At 46.5% G+C, this 26188-nt stretch overlaps 1 protein-coding gene across 4 annotated transcripts in view; it reads right to left on the minus strand.

Moving 5' to 3' along the window:
• The window catches only part of LOC135394233 (ras-related and estrogen-regulated growth inhibitor-like protein), a 333384-nt gene that overhangs the window by 174440 nt on the left and 132756 nt on the right, over window positions 1-26188 (minus strand). The window lies entirely within an intron of this gene.

Genomic DNA, 26188 nt, shown 5'->3' on the forward strand with positions numbered 1-26188 from the left:
TTCTCGTCACTTCAAAACAATGACGCGCGGTTGCCAAACGAGGTTCAGCAACACGAAAGTTTTCATTCCCCCCAATTCTCCGCGAAAGTAGGCACTGGCACGTGTACGTGACAACAGACGCGTTAATCAATCGTATACCATGCGAGAAAAATATTTTCGTGGTTAGTTTATGAAAGATATTATGCGTATTAGGAATAATCACTCTTTTGCTCTCTCCGCGTCATAATGAATCTATCCATTTCCCTGCATATCCGACGTGCCAACGGGCAAGCTATCTCGTCCGTGTTGCAAAATATAGTTCGCGTGATTCGAGTGGTTGTTAATAATCCCTCTAAGGTAGACGTGCTGGGAAAATCGTTCGTGTCTCACATCTGCACTCATAAAACAGAACATCGCCGTTCAACGAACTACTGGCGAACCATCATCCCAATAAGCGTCAACCATCGTTGAAAACGAGAGGCATCCCCCTTCTTGTGAAACGTATGTAGTTCTGTTAATTGTCACAGAAAGGCGGATGCGCCCGCCCTTCCACAAATCAGCAGTGACAACGGGTATCATTCTGTGCAATACTTGACTTTCCGCGTGTATGTGCTGGGAAGTCCTGTTCTAAGAGTGTGCTCTAAAAATGTTGCAGTTACGGTGTACTCACACGGGCGACATCCTCACGGAGGATTCTAGTGGAAGGAGAGCGAAAACGCTGCTCACGGGAGCCGAAGTTCGGTCCGGTGTTATGTTGAGCATTCACACGTACGGTGCCGGAATTTCGGAAGTGGCGTATTGCGCACTTGGCAGATGACACCGTCAGCGTTTCCCTCTTGTCGTCTGCCACGGAATATCTTGTGGCCGTGTCGCAGGGTATTCCCCACGGTTAACAGTGACATGACGTTGGACGCTTGCGCTCACGCAACAGCAGAAAGCGATGATGTTTTTCGCATCTTCCGCTCGAGTATTCTAGGGAATGTGTGAATACATGGTTAATGTAACTTTTCATGGAATAGTTACTGACGTTGTGCAATCGCTTTAATGACTTCGCCCCTGGAGACGCTAATCGTTGAGAATTGCCTATACATGCCGACCCGCATTTTTCTGTTTCTTTTCTCGCATCATTTCATGTGTTGGCATTTACGGATAATGAAGTAGGTCGCCACTAAAAAGGACTGCAACAACTTTATTCTTTCGGACGACGAAGCGGTGAAATCTCGGCAGGTAAATGAGTTTCAGTTCGACGAATATGATACGAGGTTTTATCTAATGAAAGCCCAGCGGAGTGGGCGTGAGTCACGCTAATGAGCCTGAGCTCCAACCGGAACAGCCGATGTCGTTAACAACATCTCAGTCATGCGATGGTTTCAAGCTTTTCGATCGAACTCAGTTTAGTGGACGAATAAATGATCCCTTTATAGAGAAGCTGTTCCGGTACACAAAGTTTTGAGTAGTTAGCTCGTCCGAGGGAACAGGAAAATGGGATCCAGCCGTTGTGATCAGTGTGCCATGAAAGACGCAATGCGTATAAAACCGTTGTAGACAGATGCTTGCACTGATATTCGTAGACACGTGCCCGTCGTAGTGTGTGTGTGTGGGGGGGGGGAATATAGGTTTATTGCAAAAAAAAAAAAAACAAAGAAAGAGGGGAAAGGTTAGCCTGGCTCCAGAAGCCGACTTGCTATTCCCGCTTACAAAAAAAGTAAAGGTAAAATAAAAAGAAGAAAAGAAAGAAAAAATGAGAAGGGCGAAAGAAACGCGCGGGCCCGTCGTAGTGATTGATTGATTGATTGAGCTTTTATTTTGGCACTGTGCCTGCCAACGGCTAAAATATCTGATGCAACAGCTGCCGCATTTTGCATGCGACCTGACGTCATGTGTATCATGGCAGAGTGTAGTAAAGTGTCTCTACTGATTAATGCATTCATTGTTCAATTAATTTATTGATATTGAATTAATTGAATTCGTACTACAAGTCAACGTCACTCAAAGACGTACGCAAACTTTTCATGCCGTCGGTGAACGTTACGTGCTTCCACGAATTTGCGAAAGAAGCCGCAAAACTTCATAGTTTCGAATTCTCCGAGAGTGGGTGACGGCATCGGAAGTTTTAGCATCTCTCCAGCTAGGAATAGCGCGAGCGTCTCCGTTCTGCGCCAAACGTTGGAAGCCTGCCAGCAGCTGTAGTGAGGACTCGCTGAAATCGACCTTAGAGGAGCAATGTTGCCCGACGTATTGCAGACTGCACGCCCTGTGAAGTCCTACTCCTCAAAGCTACAAATTAATTTTATGATACTCCCTCTTCACATAGAGAAACAATATTTTGCGTGAGACACATGGACTGCCATGACATAAATTCTGTAAGATTCCGAAGACACGGGATTTAGTCTTTAGTTGCACTTTAAAAACCAAATAATACTGTGAACAGCTGTGTCATTGATTACTTCAAAGGAGTCGACTATGCTGCCTTGCAAATAGCCTGCGCAATGACGCTGGAAAATATTATCCCGCGGGAAACTCCTTTTATCAAATTGGAATCCACTGGACGGAATATACTGCATATTTGATACGGTTTGGTTGCGAAATTGGCGAGGGTCACAGATGAGAAGGGGATCCGAAATCAAAATAGTTTCGGATCAGTAGCGAGTCAGATTAAGATCAATCGCTAATCAACAATGTTAGAGACCGGATCAACATTTCACTCGACAGAAGAGCCGTGAAGCTCTCTGGTTGGAGGAATACGTGAAGACCTACAAAGGTATGCCTAGAGTGCTCAGTAAGTCTAGAGTGTAACTTCAAAATTCAAATCGCATCAGTGCTACAGTGTATCACACAACATAACAGCTAGTTCATAGTTGACATTCAAAATGCTGGAACAAGAACGCCGCAGAAACATCTTTTAGCTGAGCCCAGCGGGAAATCACCCAGGTGCAGTTTGTCTTGAAATCATGTGCATTACCGAACGGACGCAACAGTACCAGAACGTATTTTCCGTGTGACGCAATTTCAGAATGCAATGTGCAGAATGCCAAGTGAAATGATCGCCTCCGCAGGAAATTTTTTTAAGAACCATTTTGTCGTGTCGATGTGAATTACCAAAGCAAGAACATCTGCATTAAATGTTTTAAAAGCTAAAGTATGTAAAACAATCTATTAAAAGTCATCTGACACTAACACGACCTCCATCAGACCAAAACTATGATGTTGATGTTGGCTAAATAAACAAGCCGGATAGGATAGGGATCGAAAGTCTGCTTTGTTGGGTTAAGCCACCGCAAACATACAGATCGTAGGATTACTAATGTATCCCGCGCAATGAAAGCTTATGCGTGGAGCCGTCGAGATTGCAGGTAAACACATGTGCGTGTGTTGCCATTCACTTTCGCTCAATGGTATCAGACATGCCGGTTAGAGAAGTTAGCTGCTGCTTTTTATTAGATTTTGATTTATGTTGATCCCCCATGACAGATGTCTTTATTCCATCCTGCGATGTGCAAAGCGTATTTTCGGACAATTTTTCGTCGCGACTGATTGCATTTTCTACGACAAGCTGGTAAGCCCTCGGCAGTTGGTTGAGGACGGAGCAAACGGCGCGCAAAATGGTAAGAGCTTTTTGAGAACCAAAATTGCTTTGGGCAGCTTGCATTTATCCCTGCTCGAGTGAAAAAGATTGGATTTCGAGCTGCGACGAAGGACAGCTTAAGTACGAAATGAAGCAATGCATGATAAAGGTTGCGTTTAATATAACGATTGAAAAAGAATATATGCGTACGTTTTGCTAACGTCCGAAAAATAAATCGTATACGCGTTTACGAATGCTTTTGAATCAAATAAGCGTGTTTACTTTGAATACGTCTGTACCCGGAACGAAACGTTCCGCTTTGGAACGAGGAAAAAATCAATAAACAAATAACCACTAATCGACGTTACTAATTAACACCCATGGTGAAAAGTTAGCCGCTATCACGTTCAGGATATTTAGCACGTTCCCTGCATTCAGGAACGGAAGGGCTCGCACTGAAATCGCATTGCGAGTTCCAGGAGTTAGAGCGGCTCCAATTACGGGTCCCGGTGTTATCTTGGAAAGAGGTCCCACGTTATCTTGGGAAAAGAAATCTACCTAGGTGATGTTTGCAATTAGCACGATTGTAGGAGTCACCGTCTGCATATTTTTCGTTCCTAACTCCAACTCCAATTAGCATAGACGTGAGTATATGATGTCGCATTCCAGCATAACAGGGTCTGTAAACGTGGGTAGGAGCGGCGCATTACGAACTCTATATACCAATGTCATTAGTGTGTATGGCACATGCCTTGTCAGGGGCACTGCAGAGGAACGTGGAGGGGGGTGGGGGTAATGTTTATCGAAAGAAAGAAAAAATAAGAAAATAAGAAAGGAGAGGGCGGTCTGCCTTCCGAGACGGGCGGCAAGTTGCCAGAGAGAGAGAAAAAAAATACAAACGGAGAAACATCGAATAAATGCAGCGGTACTTGGCAGTAGTAGTTAAACAACGATATTACGCTGCATCTCCTTCAGTTATAAGAACTTGTCTTCTTAATTCTGGCGTGGAGAACAGCGCCAAAATCCTGCGCTCTGCTCTTATGGCCTTCTGAATCACTCCGAGAAGAAGGTATCTCATTTACCTTCATGTTGTGGGGTCCGAAAGCATCAGCGTGATCAAAGTGCCTGACGTCTGTCATCTCGGAAAATTCTTTGTGTTTACAAACCAATCAGGCAACAGGAGGCCTCCTTTGGAGATGCGATACGAGTCCTGGTTAAAGGACACCGTCAAAGGCTTTGGCTTCCACACTGTTAGTTTGTGTGGGCCCTGAACAAACAAGACAACACGTCGCAATAAGTGGCGTTTGTGCTCGGCGCAACACTTGTAGGATATATGGCAAAGAGTGTCCTTTGTGAAGGGGATGCTCTCTTTGCTTCTCTTGTTTGGAATAAGAGGTTCGAGGAAATTGTGTACACAATGGTACTGCGTCAGCGCAGAATACAAAATCCATTTATTCTTGAAATCGTAATCAAGATGATGTAAGTAAAACGCCATCCCTTCTTGCGGCGCTATGAAACAGATCTGACGAAACTTTTCATCTGGTTCCTCATACTCAAGGAGATGTTATCGTCAATTTTGAGAAACAGCTATAGTTCGACTCGCGTGCACACCGACGTCTCCTGCACCCTGTATACTCTGAGAGAGAGAGAGAGAGAGAGACAAAAAGGTAAACGAGTAAACGGTGAAACGACTTCCTGGAAGAGCTGGTCGCACCAGTGCGACCTACGTTTTCACTTTTTGCTTTCTATTTCTATTCTGTTAAATTCTATCCTAACTTCCCACGTTTACTCCGTTTTGTTTCCGCAGTGATCTCGAACTGCGGCGACAAAACTACATTGTATGCCCGAACGCTGGGTCTAAAACGAAAAAGGTCGGGTACGTAGTAGACGCGCCCGCTGTAGCGCGCAGGCTAACCTTTCCCTCATATTTCTTTATATAATAAACATATTCTACCCCCCCAGCGTGCACCGATAGAACTTTGACCGGCGGCAGCAGTGCGAACAAACACAAGTCGGAAGCAGCATAAAACCGCAATCTACCGTCATCGCGATCAGTAAATCGGCGACTATATGGGTGAGCGAGATATATTTACCTCGTGCCTTTCACTTTAAATAGTTTCCGTGTTATTACAAGCAGGCAAAAGCAAATACGACTTCGCGAGAGGGCTGCAATGTGCGTTTTCGAGTGAATCGAGTCCGAAAACAGGTGCGAAGAGACCTTGGGCGCGCCGGTTAAAGGTACTGTAAAGCAGTAGACAAGCATGATATGCCGGTGATGTGACTAGAGACTTTGTTGCTCCTAAATACCATATACGGAACCATACGACCGACAACGCGCTATAAATATTTTTAATTTGCCATGAAAAATGCGGCGTAGTGGAGCGGTGCGACGCCCTGTGTCAAACAACCCCCTGTACACCGGGCAACACTGAAAATTGGTATTATACACTATTACATTGGAACTTCGTTATTTTAGTAACCATATTATTAGTTTCCCTGTTTACCTCTGCATTCTGAAACCCCTGTTAACAGTGTTTTTTGCGAAGTAGCCCAGCGGTGGCCGCTGTTCGATGGAGGCTCTCCCTACTTCTCTGCTGCGCCTGCGCACTCCTTCTGTTCGCGGCCTCTTTCCAACGAACAAACTCTCTCTACAGTGGCTAGAAGGCCACTGTACTCTCTCCGTGAACCTCTTTGAACAAACAAGTCCCGACGCTGTCTGGCTTCTTGAACGTCTGACACATTTTTTTTCAACGGCTCAGCATTTCCTTTCAGTTCGCTTATCCGTTTATCCTCAGATGTGGATCGTTGTGTGGATTGCAAGGGCGGATTTTATGGTGGATTGTTATGTCGGGCCCAGTGTTATACGCATGCAATGTGATTGCCGCCGTATGTGGCAGGAGTACGGGTTCATTTCGAATACCTAGTACAGCGTTGCCCGTAATCTTTAATTGGAATTTTCTAATTAATTGCACCGTGGATTGGAATGAAACTTGCGCAGTTTTTGTCCAGGTGGCTTGAACTATCGAATAGCCACACTAAATGACATTTGATCGGTGCTGCTTTACAGTAACTTTAAGAAACAGCGGCGGCGTACCAATAATTACCGCCGCCGCCGGGTGACGTGGCGGAGCACAGCGCACACTTTCTGGACGAATAGATGATTATTTCCCACCAGTCGTCGCCCAGAGCCCTTTTACCCCATTTTTGCCAGCAAATTAATAATGTTAAGAGTGATCGCCAGATGAAAAACTTGTTGTTGTGAGTTTACTGCCAACAGATTGTTAAGTTACGCCACCAACATTCTGCCTGTCTGGTGCTTTGCGGTACCGAGCAGACACCGAGAACATGTGTCAGAGGACATAGAAGGGAAGTGCGTGAAGGAAGAAAGGCATGCAGTTTGATGATGATGATGATGATGATAAAATATAGATATGTAGGCCCACTTAGCCCCACTGTTCTACTTTTTTCGTTGTTAGTTTGGAAGACGTCTACGTCACTCGTAAAGCATGGTTGACGACTAGCATTAACTATGGGGCCCCTTCCTGTACAAACTAACCCGAACTCTGTACCCCTGAAACGAGTAAATAAGTAAATACAACAACAACAACTTTATTTTCGGCCTTGGAGAGTGGGGAGTTTCATCGCAACAGGCGATACTCTACCCCAGTGCTTGGTGGAATGGGGGGAATAAAATAACGAGCCCCTTTACAATAACGATCGAAGTCCGATGGTGTCCAGAAATGTCAGAAGAGCTTTGAGCGCAGAGCGTTGCTGGGCTGGATTGGGCCAGGGACCAAGCAATTTCGGTAGGGAGAAAGGGCGAGAGTCCAGCTGACGAAGAGACTCGGAGAGTGTGATTCGGGTGTGAGTGTGATAAGTAAATAAATAAAAAATGAGACAAGGTAAAAGCGCGTATTTTCTTTGTAGCTGGTAATGCGAAAGCAAAATCTGTTCTTCGTCTTTTACAGCGACGGCTGTTAAGTGCTCACTCATGGGGAAACCCTTACGAAAAAGTCAGATCTGATTTTTATCTGACCTGATCACAACTTCCAGATCTGTTTTTGATCAGGAATTGGGACATTTCCAGATCTGGCTTTCTTGTCAGGCCAGATCTGGAAATGTCCCCATTCCTGATCTGTCTGGTATCTGGCCTGATTAATATGCCAGATCTGTTATGTGTCAGGCCAGATCTGGAAATGTCCCAATTCCTGATCTGTCTGGTATCTGGCCTGATTAATATGCCAGATCTGGAAATGTCCCAATTCCTGATCTGTCTGGTATCTGGTCTGACTAGATCTGCTTGTATATCAGGCCAGATATGACTGCAAACAGTGTCCCACATAAAATATTCACAAATATTTAAAGAAGGTGGATATCACACCACAAAGGTAGAAAACAGCATATGTATGTTGTTTTCTACTTTTGCAGTGTGGTACCACTTTTTGAAACCATTGTGCATTTCAGTAGGACACACTGTGTGCGGCCAGATCTGGCCTTATATAGTTATTGCAGTTCTGTGGTAGGTCGCAGTACTTTTCTCTTATACCTCATTATTTAATTTGGAAAGACATACCAGCTAACACATGAACTTGTGCATTAAGGGCCAGAATTTGTGCATTGGAAATAATTGCTTTGCCGCAGGATCTAAAGAAATGTGTGAGGGTTTTTGACTGTGTCTGCTTATCGCCCAACTTTACAGAACTGCATTTGTAGTGAACTCCACTTTTACTGGTTAGCATGCAAAATAAACGTGAACAGCCGTACACTGATATTTGTCGTTGCTGTTTGACGACCGGGACTGAGAGACCTTAGCTAGTTCCTCTCCTGTCTCTCTTCTCCATTATTCTTTCTAGATCACTAGTCGTTCGCACCGGACATTAATTGCGACGGTTAATTATCACGAAAGATTCGTCCAACGTGAAATGCATCACACAGGACATGCTCGTAAAGGGCATGATCATTCCGATGAGTTCCGGATCCGGCCTGTCCGGACCTTATATGGTCGTCAATCCGGATCGGACCTTGTCTGGTCGGATCTGGTTCCAGTTGATCTGGACAGGTGTCCGGATAATACTGATGAATCCGGACTAACACAGTCTAACACAGTCACGGACTAACACAGGTGCCGGACGCAGATCCGGAAACCAGTCTGGTTTCCGGATCTGCGTCCGGCACCTGTCGGTCAAAACCAGATAAAACCGGATATACCATGCTCGCTTTCAGATCTGACCCGATCTGGCCTGAATCCGGGCTCGTGTCCGGCCGATCTGGAATTTTCGTACGGGAAGCTGTGTATCTCGCCAGCAGTCACCAGCCAGCAGAAGATGGGAACACCCCGACCGGCCTCGGTGACTCAGTCGGTAGCGTGTTCGCCTTCTCATCCCGAGATCGTGGGTTCGAACCCGGCCGAGGACGCCAGCAACTTGGTGGCAGGGTACAAGTTGCTTAGACACGCCGTCTTCTGCGAGGGACGTAACATACGGGATGCCGTGTGCGGTGAGCTTTCATCGCACGTTAAAGAACCCTCAGGTGGGCAAAAGCAATCCACAGACCGACCGCTGCGGCGTCGCTCATGATCTCAGTTGTCTCGCGACGTAAACCCCAATTCAAGAAAGAAAAAAAAAACACCCCGGGTGTGTAATCCCCGGGTATGAGTGCACTATCTCTTACCCGGCCGAAAAACGACGAAGAAGTACGTGAATAACAACGCGACACGGATCGTGCATAGACTTAGTCTTTCGAACCGATAAATGCAAACCCGTGCATGTCGTATCAGCAGCCAGCCATTTCAGTGACAGTAAAGCCCTGTTCATCACATTTTAATGCAAGAACCACCAATAAAGGTACTCTCCAGAGTGTAAAATGTCTACGGGAACCTTCTACAACATACTAAGCAAGCGCTCATAACCGGGAATGTAGCCGAAAGGAGGAATTTAGGGAACGTAGCCATACTGTTGCATGTGCGAGGAAGCAAAGTATCTTACTGCATCACCTCTTCATGCATAATCGCATACGCGCAACAGCTCTCGCTCCGTTCGCTCAATCCCCTGGTATGAGTGCTTCCTTAATTTCTTCTTTTGAGTTTGCAGCAGGTTTATGTACATGCTGTATTCTTTATCTTTCCCAAGGTATTCGTTTGGCTTGTTAGTTGGCCGATGATACTTATAGTTGTGATGGAAGAGAAGAGCACCATTATTTCACACCCACGGTCGCATCGTCCTGTATCAAATTACCGCAGTATCAGATGAGGTGCCCGACCAATAAGTGGTGCCACTCGTCACATAAAGGTTTCTATTAATACGCAACATGCGGAAGAAGGGTGCAATGTTCCCCGATGAATATCCCCGGATGGCCTTCCTCACAACGGCGTACCGTCGAACACAGACAGTACCTTTCACGCTAATGAATATTACGTATTTAGTTATGCTCGAACGCCACGGAGAAGTAAGGCCGCCTAGGAAGTCAACACGCTTTTGTGCACGTCATTAAATATACAATGCCTCGTGGAAAGGTCATTCGGCTGTACTTGTGCATGGGTGAAACCGCAACTTCTAATGACGAACGTCATGTGCTGTCGACTCACTTCGGTCTCCCTAGGTTCCTAGTAACAAGCAGACTTACGCAGCCTGCGCAGGAACGCTTCATTAATCTTCGTTAATCTTCATTAATTAATCTTCATTAATCTTCGTGAACATTAGAAGAGTCTCACATTATGAGGCAATAAGATGGTGGTGGTGCTGCTGCTGCTGAAAGAGCTCGCCGTTGGTGGGCGACGTCACGACTAAAGGGCTGTTTATAGTCCGTCTTAACCTCGGCGACCTATAGCGCGCTCAACGAGGATGGCTGCCGCAGGACCCGACCAGACCGCGCAGACGCAGCGATCGCGAAGTTGTCAGACGTAGTTGTAATCACGGATTCACTAGACGCTATCTCACGCATCGATCGCCACTCTGAGCCCCGCACCAGCTGACAAGACGTACATTCCGCGTTACCGCGGTATCGCTGCAGTGGATGCCTTCTCATAAGGGAATTTCAGAGAATGACCGAGCTGATGAGCTGGCCAAAGCAGCTACGAAAGTCGAACCGTAAGGCCAGGCGCCTTCAAGTAGTTTTGCCGGCTCCAGAGCTATCAAAAGACATGTATGGAGGCTACATCCTGATACACGAACGGGAGATGGGTCTGCACCCCCACCCTGGGCAGCGAGTGGCCTCTCCGAGGCTGAGGTTTCCCTCCTGCTTCGCATCCGATCTCGTAGTGCCTGCACGTGCGCCCACGGTTTCAAACCCGGCTGCACTGCCAGTTTAAACTGTCGCCAATGCGGTGAGCCAGAAACGGAAGAACGCAGTATAATGGTGTGTCCGGCTACGTCCGACGCCAGACGGGAACTCTAGAAAGCAGTGCAGCACCCTGGAACATCAGAGCTTGTGGGGATCGTCCATCCGCGCGGCAAGCGCTAGCGCCGCATATCCGTACAGAAAGCCCTGCTGAGCTTTCTGAAGGCAGTGGACCCTCACAGTCAGTAGTAGTGCAGAAAACTGTAGAACCAGACGTGTGAGACCTCCCCTTCCCCTACCCCCTCTCATCCCTTTCCCGAGCAACGTGCCGCCAATGCCACCCCCCTGCCGTCAGAGTGTTTATTACTCGAGCGGCAGAGAACGTGCTGAGCTATTGTTAGCGACAGTTTCCTCATAGAAACCCTCTATATTCAATATTGACACTTAGTCAGTTGCCAACAACAACGACGACACCAACAAATTCATTACGACGATGCAATGGGGTGTTTCACCCAAGCCAAGAAGCGTGTGTTATCATTGGCACTCTCCACGTTCCACCTCGATGAATACGGGCTCTCTTGTTTTGTGAGGCTCTTTCATGCTTTTTCATGGGCACCACCATCAGGCTCTCTTGAGTCAGCCTTGCTAGTTCGTTGAATGGCTTCCGTGAAAGAAATGACGACCGTTTAGCAGCGCGAGATACAAGAAGCTCCTCTTATGCCCCCACGGTATTTTTGTCTCCTACGAAGGCGTAGCTTAGCTGCATCGCTATAATGAGGTATTTGATTACTCAATTAACTCTCTGTGCGTGGCGCCATAACGTTTGCTTCGTGACATCGCTGGTCACCACCTCGCTTGCTTCTTAGCATTTCATTTTCTTATCAAAAAGTTCTCAGATTAGCTAAATATTTGCAATACAGTTCAAGCGGTTAGGAACATGTAATTGGCGAGCATTCGTGAGAGTCTGCAATTCAGTAAAAAATATCAACATACAGTGAGATGTACAGCGCGTTTTTTTATTCTCGTTTACAGAATTTTTATGATAAAACTATGAATGCTACCTAAATGCGGTTTTCACAGGTGGGTGATGCGGTCAGGAGGACATCCTGTCGTAAAAGCGTATGTAGCTACTCGACGACTAATTGTCTAAAATTCATTAATTACCTTATTATTTATATGTTTTCGGGGAAATCCGAATCATGTCGTTTCTGCGATCGAGACGTGCGTAGTTCTGGTTTCGGCTCATTTGCATACCAAAATTTGGCGACTTATACCTCAAAGTACGTGCTCGTTTCTAGCTTTTTTTTAAAAAGAGGGGTGGATTCAAACAATCATTGCCTTCAATTCTGCTGTCTCGCATTTTCTCGAAAACATATAATTACGAGGGTGGATCAAATATAAACCAGACTTTTATTTTATATTTTTTTATTTGTAATAAGAAATAAACCAAGTGTGCATTATTTTTCTACATTATCTCCCGATGTAGAAATGCATTTTTCCCTGTGGGTCGGTAGCTTTTTATCCCCTCTTCATAAAAAGAAGTGGGCTGTGTCAGCAGCCAGTTGCGCACAAACTCCTCCACTGCGTCGTCGTCGTCGAATCGTTGGCCTCCCAGGGCTTCTTTGAGTGGTCCAAACAGGTGAAAGTCACAAGGCGATAAGTCAGGGCTATAGTGAGGGTGTTGCAGTGGCGTCCACTCCGTTTCCCTTAATTTTGCACATGTGACGGCCGCAGTGTGCAGTCTGGCGTTGTCATGAAGGAGAATCGCTTTGCATGTTGGTTGGTCACGCGTTTTGCTGCGATAAGCAAGTTTAACCTCACTCAAAGGTTCACAGTAATATGTAGCTTTGATGGTGCGACGATCGTGCAAGAAATCAATGTGCAAAATGCCGCGTTGGTCCCAAAAAACAGTTGCAAGCACCTTGCATGCCAGCTGACAACCGAGTCTTGGCTTTGACAGGGGCTTTCGTTTTCGGCCTCATCACTGCCTTCCACAAATTCCTTATGCCTGGCAAACACACGCAGCCTTGACAGTGTTTGATTCCCAAACTGTGCCGTCAATCTGTGCAGAATTTCGGTCGGTTTTACACCCTCACGAGCAAGAAACTTTATAATAATACGTTGCGCAATCGACAGGTGTACCTCTGTCTCAGACATCGTATGACGAACTACTGAGGAAATGTAACGAGACCGGTCGGCTTCTCACGTAACTACACTCTTAAAAACGAACTTCACCACATAGCACGCTCCTAGCCAACCATCATCCCGAATGGCAACGTTCTCGCCCCCGATTTGTTGAAAACGAGAGGCGGGGCCTGTATTGTGCCGTACATAATGGCACAAAATAGGCTCCGCCTCTCGTTTTCAACAAACAGGGGTGCTCTTCCTCGATTCCCAGCTGGTCCACCTACGCCGCCATGGCGGGAGTTCATGCCCGCAACAACGCTTCACATCCTGGGTCTACGAAAGAAGAGCGAGTCCAGCCCCCTGGTGGCCAGGATGGCGGCTGAGAGCCTGATAAGCGACGTCTATCACACGCATACTCTGGTGCTCACGGATGGCTCCATTGACCACCGTTCTGGGAGCGCTACCATCGCGTACTCCATCCCGTCAATGAACATGGCCTGGCAAGGGAAATCAGTTCGTTACCCAATCTAATCTACGACGGCCGAGCTCCTGGCCTTGTTACACGCAGCTGCTGCGGTTCAAGTCACCGGAATAACTAAGGCCGTTTTGCTTACGGACTCCAGAAGTGCCCTCTACAACGTGATGAACCCCATGTGTGGTAGCACCCTAGCCCGATGTATAAGCAGGTCGTGTGCCCAGCATAGGCTGACCGGAGGTGAGCTTACGCTCCAATGGATCCCGTCTAATGTCGGCATCAGAGGCAATGAAAGAGCGGACCAGCTAGCATCCTCAGCACTCCACAGCTGCAGCCCATCCTTACCAGTTCTGGCCGACGCTGACAGGCACGTGGTCGTCAAAGAGCTAGTTGAGGTGCGTCATCCTACATACAGGACATCATGCAGAATCACCGACCCTCTCTTCCCACGAAAGCTCTTCCCCGTGTTATGCAGACAATGCTCCATCGATTACGCACGGGATCTGCGTTCACAAACTCGCAACTGTTCAAGATTGCTCCAGGGAAGACTCCAGTTGCGGTCACTGTAATCATCCGGAGACTATCGCGCATATCCTGACAGAATGCCGTGCATACCATACTATGCGGGAAACTCATCTTCCCCACGCCAGGCCTGGCATACTGACGGACGTCCTCTTGCCCGAAGGTTCTTATGCAGAACGACTTTCAAAAACTCGCGACCTCGTGCACTTTCTTCAAGAAACGGGCCTCGCGGAGAGACCACTCTAGTGCACCTCTCATCTGCAGTGTGCCTCCGTCCCATCAGTATCGGTCATCCTGCCTATGCATCACTTTGAAATCCTCAACTCTGTCCCCTTTTCTTTTTTTTTTTTTTTTTGCTATAGTCGTGACGATGGCCACTTGAGTGCGGCCAACAACGGCAAGCTACCTCGACCCCCCCCCCCCCCCCCCCCGTCTCATTTTTAAGAGTGTACTGACCCACCTACCTACCACGTGCACAAGCGGCAGCGCGCGCCAATTGATAGAACGCGCTCTACAACAAAAGTCTCGTTTATATTTGATCCACCCTCGTATAGTGTTGATTAATTAATTTTAGGTAATTAGTCATCCCACGCACTTCCCCACAGGTTGTCCGCCTGGCCGTATAACCCGGCTACAAAAATTGTATCAGTGCTGCCTTCATAATTAAAAAAAAAATCTGTAAATGATAAAATGTACACCATCTGTAACAATCAAGCGGGAAAGAGAAGAACGACAAAAAATCATAAATCATAACCGTACAGAAGAGCACGACAGTTTACTACACATAATAACAGGAGTTTAAAGGCATAGAGGACGTGTGAAGGGACAGTGGAAGTGAGCGGACGTTTTGTGCGTGTGTGTGTGTGCAAGAAAGCTAGTTGTCTCTAGCGCAATCCCTCGCAGCCAAAAGTGAGAAAACTATGAAGGGGGACCTTCAGTGCTCCTTTACATTCTGAAGCAGGCCAATATTTGTGAGGAAATGATGCTCCTGCACGCGCGGTCGATGATCCTCAGCCAACCGGTAATTACACTTTTCACATAAACAGGTTGAACGTACGAGGACAAATACCACCATTCATCAGGCATCTTCTCACTTCACTCGAAGTGCTACACGAGAACGGATGACACATAAACACTAGGAATCGGATCCCGGGGATTTCGGCAATATTCCATGTCCCGAAATGTCGGGATTTCGCAAGCCTGAATCCCGGGATTTCGGAGTTAAAGCTCCTATGAACTGAGGAGGAGTCCACGACAAAAATAGCAAGCCGCTGTCTGGCTGTTTCGACAACTACCATATTTCTACTGTTTCGAAAGGAGTCTTCCGATGAATGAGGGTATACAAAGTAGAGCCCTGCCGTAGAGTAGTAGAGCCGTGCCGCCGACTCGGCCCGTGGGCCGGGCCTGGCTTGGTAGTGGCTGTGTGCTCCGGGCCGGGCAGGGGGCCGGGCCGACAAACATGTTTCCGAGATTCAGGCTCGGCCGGGTCACGCAGCTAATTCCACACAATAGAGGACTATTAGTCCATATCATCACGCGCTTGCGTCATTCCTCTGCATATATTTGCAAAGACAAGCAAAGGACACTCCATTATCCGTATGATTCGACCCTCTAGAACATTCTCAAAGCCAGTTCACATTGCTCCTCACTCCTCACGTATTTCACAATCACGTTCGCAAAGCTTGGTGAGAAGGGTAGGGACTGGGACAAGGAGTTTGTCGACAGCATCCTCTACTTCCGCAAAAACTTGATAGTGTAGCGATAACCCCCATGCCCGTGCGTTCTGGATTTAATTTGGTCTCGTGCTGTTACGGTGTTAAACCACAAGCACTTGTATGTTTGTGGCCTTGTCTTCTCTTCTTATAAATTTACTTATAAATTTGTTTGATAAGCGCCAGAAACGCGTACGTCAGGGCTGGACATACTAGGCCGGGATCTACTCGCCGAGTCACCGGGCCGGGCAGGGCTCTACTCACTGGGCCACCGGGCAGGGCCGGGCTGGGCCGCATAAAAATATGAAGGTCCGGGCCGGGCCGGGTCGGTCCCGGAAAAGTCGGCCCGTGCAGAGCTCTAGTACAAAGTATTGCAGAATCTGTCTCTCTCTATTCTGTTTTTGTTTTTGTTTTTGATCTCACGAATATGTATATTTGAAAGTGAAAAGAGAAATTGGAGACAGCTTTTTCAAAAAAGTAGACTGGGCTGCCACTTGCCAGAACGCAACAGTTACTGTGGATGAATAAGCGGGGAGAAGGGCAAAACGCACCATTCCATGTATCCACAGAAGCGACATTCCCCATAGTGTTCCAGCGGAAGATGCCAAAAACGTCACTGATTTTAGCTGCCGCGTAAGTACAAGTGCTGGACGTCATATCTTCTCGTGCACTGCTAACCGCGTGAAATATCCTGGGGCGCAGTGACAAGATATTCCGTAGCAGACGACAAGAAGAGACGCATTCGAACGAAGTCGATATCCCGGCACGGTGCAAGTGCTCAATATGATACGCGGCGAAACTTGCCAGGTCAGCAGGTTTTTGTTTCTGCTTCTTTTTGTGCGTTTTCTTCCACTAGAATGTTCCGTGGGGATGACAGGAAACGCGCACTGTATCGCGTTTTAGGATAGTATGGGTGTGCAGGTCGATACAGTCGTGTGCGGCAACCTGGGATGGCTGTGGAAAAATCCGGATCCCGTCCCGGGATCCACATTTTGAAGTCCCGAAATCCCGGGATTGCAAAAACGGCTCAGGATTCCGAAACCCTAGTAAACACCTTTCGCGTAAACACTTTCCTTGTAAACACTTTGCCTGATTCTGAGCAGGCTTATATTGGCGTGCTGTGGACAGGGCGCCAGCGGATCCGATTAGTGTTGCCAGCGGTTTCTCTATGGATGTCCGTTTTGACATGCGAAAATCTCCATTCTCAGAATCGGCTAATCCGGAGCCTGAGTTCTTACACGGTTGGACGTGAAGCGATAAATCAAAGGCCTCTCGCATCTTCGCAGCCAGGCCTGCCGTTTCATTCTGGCCCTGACATGGAGCTTCTGCTCTAAGAAGGACCTCCACCTTAATCTCAAATCAGAAGTGGTGGCGCTGTCATTCTGTGAATTGATTGGAATTGATCATGTTATGAAATGAAGTTTTGTTTGTTTTGTAACTTGCGTAAACAGGCACGGTCGAAGCAGACGTCGGTGAAAGGAAGCCAAGCACGTAGGACACGTTTCTTTGTGTAACGTGGTCACATCGTAGTCACAAAGGACGGCACTGTTGTCCCTAAAAGCGTTGCTCTTCTTTGCTGGTACCTTAGTAAGAATGTGTTTGCAGTTTAGTGCTGTCTCGTGTGTACGACGCAATGGATTCCTATTGTGCACGCGTGTGGTCACGACGTGCGCGGACTCATCACCCCGGGCTCATGCATGCACGTCGTACTTGCGTTGTGGAGGGCCGTAATGATCCCAGCACAGTTTTCCAGACGAAAGCTGTGTCCGTTTTTTCAGAGTTCAAGGTAACTCGTTACCGTAACTAAGTTCCTTTTCTTGATAACTTGTAACTTAACTCGCTACTTTTGCGCCGTGGTAACTTTCAGAGGAACTCGTTCCTTTTTCAGGTAACTTTGCCAAAGTAACTTAAGTTCAGTTCCAAGTTACTTTTAGCTCGCTTTTCACTCACGTCCACATATTTTCTTGTTTTCTCTCCGGTTCCTTCATGGCACTTTTTGCCATAAAGTGTGATATTCAATCACTGACAGTATTTTATTCAGGAAGTAAGAACCGCTGCCATTGAAATGAAGCTGAACCTTTGTGTGCCCACAGGGAGTAAGATGCAAAGCGTTCGAATAGACCTCTACCAGAGAAACGTCATCATGACATTGGTGGACAGACTGAAACCGAAACAAATCGGAAGGAGAGGGCTGGCTTCCACGAACGGGCACTTGTTAGCTGCCTCCCATTGAAAGAAAAGCAGGACCGAGGGTCGCGTCCCTTTAAGGGACCATATCGTAATCCCATCAAGACCGTGGCAACCTTGTTCACCTCTAGCTTCGAGCGTAGTTCAATTCTACCAAATTTGTGGCGCTGTCGAACACTATGACGTCATTTGTTTACAAACAGGGAGAGGTCTATTGTTGGACATAAACTTAAACGATCTAAGCGTGTTGCATTCCTCCGCAGGCAACTCAAGGTCTAACTCAACTGCTCACGCGCGCTGCGCCTGCGTAATGCTATTTTGTGTTCAAAGTAACTTGGAAGTAACTCGTCCTCTTTTTAAGTAACTCAGTAACTGCGAGTTACATTTCAGGCTGAAGAACTTCGTTATTAACTTAGTTACATTTTTCACACGCTGACTTAACTTGTAACGAGTTCTTTTTGACGGGTAACTTCTCAACCTGTTTTTTTAATGCGTTAGCATTAGGAGTATCAAAATGGAAAAAGCTGTATGTATGTATGTATGTGTGTGTGTGTGTGTGTGTGTCCGTGTGTGAGATGGTGAAGCCTCACAGAGATAGTGGTATAAGTGGACATGCAAAGGGGATATAAGTGGGTAAATGTAAATGGAGGCAAATGATTTGAAATCGAAGTACTTGAAGGTAATAAGAGGTAGGAGTAATTGAAGGTAATTAGAGGTAATTAAAATCAATTAAAACAAAAAAGTTGAGTTTAAAGGTAATGAATGTAATATATGTGTAATTTAGAGAGAGATTAAGAGAAATTAAAGAATACCGAAGGTAACCGCAGGTTATACCGGAGGTAATTAAATGAAATTACAGGTAATTAACGTCAATTAAAGGGGCACTGAGAGTATTATCGCAAGTAAATGTAATTAAAGGTAATTAAGGGAATTCAAGAGTACCTCAAGTAACCTGCGGTTACCTAAGATAATTAAAGGGTAATTACCGGTTAATTGAAAGTAATTGAGGCTAATTAAGGGTTAATTAAATAGACTTACATAGAGTAATTGAAAGTGTCAAACCGGGAATCAAGCATTGACCTGAGGTGGACAACCGGAAGTCAGGTTAGACCGAAAGTGGATAACCGGAAGTCAAGTATAGTGAGAGGTATCAGCACAACCTAAGACAATAGACAAGATGACCTTGTTCTCATCCTGCCTCTTGTCTTCGGCTGAGCTGATACTTGTCATGTTTCATTGTCACCAACTTTCCCACCTATCAGTTTTAGCTCTCCTTCGCATATGCACTCCTTCTCGTAAAACTGTAGCAAATCATTATAGGCGACTAACGTGAATACTTGGGGTAGTTTGCGCAGGTACATTCTATAGTCATTATAAGGCGTCCACTTCTGCGTTTTCGCTGTTCAGGTGCTGTAGCTGACGGGGTAACCAATCTTGCGGACGCCTTCCGATACTTGAGCGCCTCGTCTACGATAGGGTGGTAGGCCGAGGCGACGCTCATCCGAAGCGTATCGACCATTTCTGGCACGGTGATGTCACGATTGACACCGCTAAGCTTTTCCGGCGCGCCTGACTTGAAGCCAGGGGCGGATCCAGGTCCTCACTTTTTTTTGGGGGGGAGGGAGGAGGAGGGGGGGATCGCCCCTTCCTGGGTTCGCCACTGCCTGAAGCGTCCGACGTACTGCTCACACCATTGTTGCTTGTTAGCCCATTCGTACACTTGCCACAATGGCCAGTACCGCCTTATCATTCGACGGTAATTTTTCAGCGGTTTTACGTCTTCCGTGATGAGAAATTTGATGACAGAGCGTTGCTCCTATGTCGTGCACAGCTCCAAACGAGCGGCCATCTTTAATTGTTTCGCCACACTGCTGTGGGACGGAGTGGACTGATCTACCGGGTACTCCACCACTGCCGTACTTCACAGAGCACCGCACCACGCATGCATTGGCAGTTTTTAATTGAATCATCCTCGTACATGTTCAACCACTAAAATACTGTCGCGTGAAATGGGATATGTATGTTGTTGTTTCTCGTTGAATGATCATTCGCTATTGCCTCGTATTTCCATTATTCCGTTCCAGTTTCGTCCGTACGAAGTCTTTTGAAGTGCAGTGAGTCAAGCTGACAACGGAAAGCGTGTTTTACCGCACTACGGCGCTTATTGTGGGAGAAACGTATATACGGGAGACACGAATCGCAATTGCATGCGTAGCCTTCCGTGCTAATGTTAAACGAAAGCGAAATAACGAATACGAATATCTTCCTTTTTTATATATAATCAAACTCAAACTAATCTCACGAATATGACACGATCGGGAAGAAGAAGAACAAATATAATAATATTAATTGGAGCAGCTTCACACGTAAGGTGAGTCAGCCTATTGTTGTAGCGACATGCTGCACGTGCTGCAGGGTAGCACTGCGGATAATTTCGACCACCTTGTGTTCTTTAGACGTGCGCCGGAAATCTCCGAAGAAGAAAGAAAGAATAAGCTCAATAAACAATAAGCTTCAGCTCTTCTCCGTTAACACTTGCGGTAACTGGTTTCCAGTGGCATAGCCAAAGCGATGAAGAGAAGGCTAAAAATTTCTTACACGCAAAAAAGGATGACGAGGAATATTGTTTAGTACACTTATGACGCATTCCATAGGCAGGGGCAAAGTTTTGTCCCGGGAAGGGGCAAAAACTGTTGCATTCGCAGAAGCGGGACATGCGTTGAATGTTCCATTGGCGGAGCGGGGGCAACATATTTGCTCCAAGGAGCAATAGGCTTTGACTATTTTGACCCACTGATTACCTCAGCGGAACCCGACCGAGAAGGGGAGGCATGCGTGCGATAAGTGAAGCCGTGACGTTCGGGCTTTCTTTTCTTTTGCTTTCTACTCGTGTGTCGCGCGCGCAGGTAGTACACACACACGTTTTATTTATTCTCTCGGGACTTTCTTCTGATTCTACTAGTTTTACTGTGTACAGTGTTCACACACACACACACACACACACACACACACACACACACACACACACGCACGCACGCACGCACGCACGCACGCACGCACGCACGCACGCACGCACGCACGCACGCACGCACGCACGCACGCACGCACGCACGCACGCACGCACGCACGCACGCACGCACACACACACACACACACACACACACACACACACACACATAGACACGCACGCACGTATGTAGATACTTTGTACTGTACTTCAAGTTCCTTGACGCCAAGTACTTTGTTTGTACTTCAGTTTAGTGCAAGTTTTGGGGTACTTTGCCCATCACTTGTGTCAAATACGTATGTTCATGTACACAACACCTCGAGCCCCACCTCACCAGCGCTCTTTTTGTCCTACAGAACGGCGTTGCATTATGGTAGACTTCGTCGATATAAATCAAAGTTGCGAACTTTGGGTGCCATCCATTTCCAACGTGGTCGTACATCCCTCTGCATCCTTATTTATTTGTGCTAGATTGCCTGACAAGAAAGAATGGGTTCTCAGAACTGTCCGAAATGGCACATTCCAATGCGGCTTCTTGTGGGTCCGTCGTCGAGTCGTTCGCGTCGGTGCGTTGCCCAGGAGATGAAAGCACTCTAATACAATGTTGGCAGCTCGGATGTGAATGAGAGAGTGTCGTAGTATAGTGAATCCGCATGACCGAGAAACACGTCACTGTGACAGGCGAAGCACGGTTATCTCGAACAGTATGCGCGGAATGTGACTGTCACAAAAAGAAAAAGAAAAAGAAGGAAATGCTATCCGCATTAAAGGGTCAGTCGTCGACTTATTTTATTTTGAGATTCGAGATTTATTCTCCTGTAATATTATCCGTTGATGCAATACACTCTTAAAGAGAACTTCACCGCATGACACACTCAGAATGAACTGCCACTCAGAATGGCATATTTCCCCGTTTTGTGCCAATCAACGTATGTCCAAATTGATAGAAAGAGGCATACACTTTTACGTGCTATGCAGTGAAGTTCTGTTGCAGGAGCGTATGTGAAATTTCGTCCTGCAGAACGTCGTACAAAAGCGATAAAAATAGTTCAGTGCAAACTTAAAATCACAGAGGTAAACAGTCAAACACAAACCTACACACAGCACTGCGCTTTTTTATTTTTATCGGTTTTATAATGCATTACCAACAAGCGTGGATGTGGACACGTATGAACGTCGTAGTTTTGGAGGGAGACAGAAAATAAAACGAACGACATGTTCACATCCGGTTCCGGTTTCACAGTGACGTAAACATGGCTTTTACAGACGGCACAAGTATAGACGACCAGTGATCAATGTGACAGAGAGCTGTTTTGAGATTCAAAACAGAGAGAGAGATTCAGCTGTAAACAACAACAACAACAACAACTACGTGAATAACGATGGGATGAGGTGAATCACCGCAGCAATTGCGGTACCATACCTCAGTGCATGTGGGTTAACATATGAGTGGGATGACGATGAAAAGGATGAGGCATACACACTCGCGCATATGACACACGCAAATGAGATATCACACATGCGGGTGCGTCGTAACTGATGGGATGGGGATGGGGCAATATTTTGCACGGTAGGTATAAACATCATAAGCGAGCGTGTGACAGCGTTTTATCAGGCTTGGTTTGGTTGCCTACTGTTGTTTTATCATACGTAGGACATACTCATTTCTCATATTAACTAATGTAGTCGTGGAGGCAACTAGTTATGTACCACTATTAGTTACGTAACGCGCTTTCTGGCCGGAGACCATAGTAATGGCACCCTATACCTTTTGGTACTAAACTGTACTTTGTCTTTTCCATAACAGGGGCTTTCAAAACACAGTTCTAAACGTTAAAGTTCACATGCCGCCATCGGGCTCTGAGTAGTGAAATTCACAGTGCTTTCCGAAGAGTTTACAGAAAATTACAGAAGAAAGAGTTAAACAGAAGGATTAAGCTGCTCCAAATGTCTAATTTATTGTTGATAAAGTTGTATCCGTAATTCACTCACGCAAACTACTAACAATAATAGGACTGTATACGTTAGCGTTCGGCACGGTCCGCATGCACACGGACGTTGCCATACCCTGGCGGATTACTTTAATCCCGGTTGCCGCAGTTGACGGGGAAGTGCGAAGGATCGTTCACTTACTTCCCCCACATATTGTGTTGAGATGTGACGCGACGCCTTGGGTAGTCAACGACCTTCGAATCTTCCCAAGGCGAGGCTAGGATGTAATATTACAGAAATCCAATCCGACTAGTTGCTTATGGTCTAACAGGTTCGTTGCTCAAAAAACAGAAAGAGTGCATCAACGCAAGAACAACGGCACTTTATTTTGTGATTTGCAATTCATCGCAACCGGCGATGTTCTACCCCGTTACTCCAACTAATTTTATGGAGGAAAGACCATGGATCTTAGAATGGGGAGAAAAGTATTGCAGCGTCCAGAAAGGTATAAGCAGCGTTTTTAAAGCAGCCCACCACATTATCACCAGCAATGGGGTAGAGCAGTGTTTCTCAGATTGTGTTATTTGAGGGAACCCGCGACGATGCCAGCACGACCTGAAGGAACCTACTACGCTGGAGCAACAGCGTAGAAGTGGTGAGGTGAACTAAATGTCGCACAAGTTGCAAGTTTTTGTTCTGTATTACTGATTATTTAATCGTTTAATTATAATTTATTTAACTGCTTATTATTTAGTAGCGAGATGTGGCCTGAGGGTTGCCTGATTCCTTCAACTGTTTCACAATACTTTCCCGTGGCTAACGCATTTTGGGTTGTCACTGATGCCTGTAAATTCCAAGTCCATGAAGGCAGGAGAATAGGTCCGGAGTTTGTCCGAAGTAGCTCTAACTTTCCACGCGTTTGTAATACTTTCGAAACACAAGAGATACAATAAAAGCGTGGTGTGGAAGAATTAACGGGTTGAGTTGCAGGGTGAGCCAACCGATGAAGACGACAGCTGCTGGCTCTACTCTTTGGAGTGACCGCCTGATCCTGCGATCTCGATATCGACAATCGAACGCCGACCATGGTTCGGTAACAAGGCTGTCCGAGAGCAAGCCTTGGTAGGCGGTCAAGTTGCACTCGCAGGTGCTGAACAGTACCTTGTTCGCGGAACTCCGGTTGAGAAATACTGGGGTATAGAGTAAAGCCCCTGGCGATGAAACTCCCCACTGATCACTATTCAAATAGACCTGCTGTTGCAGTTGCTTGGTTGGCTGGATTTGACCATGTGACAAGTAATTTTGTCATTCTTAGAGGTGAAGAGTGCAGCTGATTTAGAGACACTGCCAGTGGTGGTCCTGAAAAAGGTTGGTAGTCGGGGTAATGGAGAAGGATGTGCTCCGGATGTCCCAAGTCACCACAGTGAAGGCAGTTTGATGGGAGTTTCTTGCCGCAAACACAAGCGCAACTACATTCAGGCAAGGAAATGTCCTGTGTGCTTTTCTTTCTGTGTCGTTCCTGTCTGGTGTGTCAGAGATAGGTTATCGGAAATACAAACACACTAACACGTTTGTATGGCGTCGTGACGTCAAACTTGCTCACAGCTCGTGGAAAAAATCACACTTTTTTACCAGTGTACGTCGTCTGCTTAGGACACCAGCCGAAAATTGTTAAATTTAGCCGTGGGCTATGTAGTCATGGAAATCGATTTTTTTATCATCTGCTTTTCGTCTGCATTTCAGCAGTATATCTTTCTGCCAGCTGTAGGACCCACATCTTCTGGATTACCGGTCCAGGGCTCTACCAATTGAGCTAAGCTAACACACCTACCCAGTGACTTCCAAGGGCGCGTCGTCGAAAGGGACAAACCAGTCACTCTCTCTCGGGAAGAAAGACACAAAAAGAGGGATTCTGCAGAGAAAGACAATGTTCTGAAATATTTTTTGTGGCTTCGTGGATTGGAAGACTCCTTCTGACTTAATGGGAGTTTTAATGCTACTTTAGAGCTGTTCTAAGCTATGGCTTGTGACTCAGCAGCTAACGTCGTTGTCATGTGTCGCGGACGACATGATCCACATGAGCCACAGGACCCCCCTACCCCACTTCACAGAGGTTAATATGAGAGGATGAATTATGGTGAACGCGAAGCAACGACAGGTCGGAGTTCTGTTTAGAGCTCTTCGAGGAATCCAGTGGCTTGCATGAAAGCAAAAAGGGAGCGAAGAGCCCGGCACTGATGCACGGGGGAGCTCCATGGGCCAAGTGCTTTGGACAAGCTGAATGGTCTATGGTCATGGAGCTCAAGATGGCGTCGGAAAAAGCGTTGGCGTGGCAAGCTGGACACAGCGCCGTGTTACTGTAACCGTGTGGGGGAAACCTATTGGAAACCTATTTGGAAAGTGTCATTCGTTGACTACTTGGTTTTGATCAACAGCGAGCGTTTTCTTGAAAAGCATCACACGCGTACAACACACAAGTGCAAGTCCAGATGTATGAGCTTAACAGTAGCAGTTGTTTTCTTTTTGTATATACAGAGCACCAGAATGTAACGGTGACGGTGCGTCGTGATGACAACATGCTGTCCATGCTCGCTGTGGAGCTATGGAATTTCTACCTCACACGCTACTTTCCAACCTTTTGCAGAAGTCTTACTGTGTGTGTGTACCCACAGCGTGAGTATCCAGTCAATCGCTTATCGACGTATTCAACACTAAACACAGATACAGAACCAGGCCGTACTTTCGACGTACTTGGACGACGACAACGCACCACGGGGGGTATATCATTGTTCCACTGGGCCGTCGTTATGCATTCTGCGGGGCTGTAAGTTGGCGAAGGTGCAACACATTCTAAACACTTTAAATGCAACGCAAGGCTGCAACACAACAGATAACTTCGGCGCAAGCGACATAGGTAGACGATGGTTAAGAATGTTATATATAGTATATTTATGCTTTGTACCACACTCAAAGGGAATGCGAACTTGTGCACTGTTGTAACTACACGTATATCACAATTTTTGTTCCGTAAACTGTACACCAGAGAAGAGTGGACACATAACTAACAATGCATTATTTTCTTCAACTACTGTCCTGATTGCAGGAAATCATTTGTCAGCCAGTATCGGATCAGCTGGATTAATATACTCTAGAAAACCAGAGTCAACAGTTACGTAAGAATCTGATGTACGCCCTCCATAGCTTTCAGACACGAAGCAGATAGTCCCGTTCGGCGCAACATGCTACACTAGGAATTTTACTTCCTGGTGCAGCGGCGAAAGGAACAATAGTGGGTTTTAGTACATCGTCCGCTATCGCCCTTGCGTACGTAAGGGATAGCGTTAGTGGTTCTGCGTACGCACAAAACATAAAGAGAGCTTCGCGCATTGCGCAGAACCACCACGATA

The sequence above is a fragment of the Ornithodoros turicata genome, chromosome 5 (assembly GCF_037126465.1).
Source record: "Ornithodoros turicata isolate Travis chromosome 5, ASM3712646v1, whole genome shotgun sequence".
Classification (NCBI taxonomy): Eukaryota; Metazoa; Arthropoda; class Arachnida; order Ixodida; family Argasidae; genus Ornithodoros; species Ornithodoros turicata.